The following is a 1,959-nucleotide window of genomic DNA, read 5'->3' as shown; positions in this document are numbered from 1 at the left end:
AAGTAAAGATATTACATACAGGAAATGTATAAATAAATAAGAGTAGACAATAAAGGCTGACGTAAATAAAAAAACAAGAAACGTGTGTATGGTGAATGACGAAGCATGTAATGCACGCAATAATACTGACCTAGTCAACACGTTTTATCAATGACATATAGAATATAAGACATGTCGTTTCCATAGAGAATACGGTAATAAATTTAGCAGCCTTATGTGAGCAAATTATCGTCGTACAATTAAGTGATTCTACGTTCACGTCAGCCAATAACTCATCGCTTTTTGCTGATAAATATTATTTACTTTAAAATAAAATGATAAAAACAAGCAAGCGAAATTATGACATGAACAGTAATGCACTTGAGCAGATTACATGCAGAATAGTATATAGTTTAGTGAAGGTATTCCATAAAATGGTTGCATGACTGGCAAGCATGCACACTATTACAACCATACCAACAATTTACAAGCTACTGTGTATTTGCTTTGTACTCCGCTACACCGGGTGTATTGTATCTCATCATCTCTTGTATATTAGAGAGCTAGCTAATCCCTAACCCCGAGACACGTGTTGAATATTAGTGTCGATTCAAAATTTTAATCTCATAAAAATGAATTCCGGCTGTAAAAAAATTAGGAGTGACTGGATTTTATTTAAATTCGAATCCACTCCGTCACTCGGAGCTCCGGAGTTTAAAAATAAATCAATCTGCATACGGAGTTAATAGGGAGTTTGTTTTTTCAGCTGAATGATCTAAACTTTACTTCAATCTGCATTCACTCCGAATTTACTCTTTTTAAATTTCAGTTACGATTATTATAATTTAAATATTAATTTTTCTCGCATAGACAATAAATTTTAATGCTCATCCCATAATTTTGTGTAATATATCCTACTGAAAATTCAAATATTACCAGTATACTTTCATAAATTTATAAAACTTGCTAGACATGGGGTTGGGGGAGGGGCTGATATATATCAACATGAATTTCATATCAAAGATAAATCGATATAGACATAAATCATGAAAATTTTCTCGAGAGACATCAATTGCCATAGTCATTTTGAGTAGCGTGTTTAAACAAGACGATCACGAGGCATGAGCTTTGAATATATATTATATATCATTTATGCAAAAGACAATAATAAATATACCTACGTCAGACAGAAAGACAAGTTATATATATTTATATTTCTGTGTGCAATGATATGATCTCACGAGAGTTAGATTATGTCTGTAAAAACTAAAATTCTCTTTCTGCTCAACTCCTATCATATCAACACACACAAATATATATTTATATATTCCAGCATATTGTGTGATCCATCATAATAAACATATAGTCACAACATATGTATATACAGCGAGTAGGTTATTTGCTTGCAGCACAAGTCGGGTATTGATCTCTTAGCCGGAACTAGTTTCCGTTTCCGTGTTTCCGTCCGTCGTTTCGTTGTGTATATATACATCATATCAGCTACTATCGAGTCGTCTGGCTGTATGTGCACGTTTAGTTCGCCCTTCGAATAAACGCCGGCGTGCACAGCACACGACTCAGTACACACTACATACATACATACATACATACAGGAGAGAGTTACACTTACTCGAGTTGGGTAAAATGTATATATATAAGGTCGAGGACCTCGGCGATGGTGATAGTGGTAGTGCTTCTGCCGCTCAGGGTGTTTCACCTCAGCTGTACTCTCTTATATTATTTTAAGAAGCGAGAAAGAGGTGAATGAAGTAAGGGAGGAAACCCAACAACTAGGCAAAGGATCATACACCCGAAAATGCAGCCTTCCCAGACGGTATTCCTGGGGGTCGGGGTTGGGGTCGGTGTCGACGAAGGTGGAGGTGGGGGTGCCGATGGCGGTTGCGTCGAGTTGGGAAACTACAGGGTGTTCCATCACTTATATATTTTACAGTGTTCCGCCATTAAATTTATTGCTACAAA

This window comes from Microplitis demolitor, chromosome 1, assembly GCF_026212275.2.
Source record: "Microplitis demolitor isolate Queensland-Clemson2020A chromosome 1, iyMicDemo2.1a, whole genome shotgun sequence".
NCBI lineage: Eukaryota > Metazoa > Arthropoda > Insecta > Hymenoptera > Braconidae > Microplitis > Microplitis demolitor.
Note: the sequence above shows the minus strand (reverse complement) of the source record.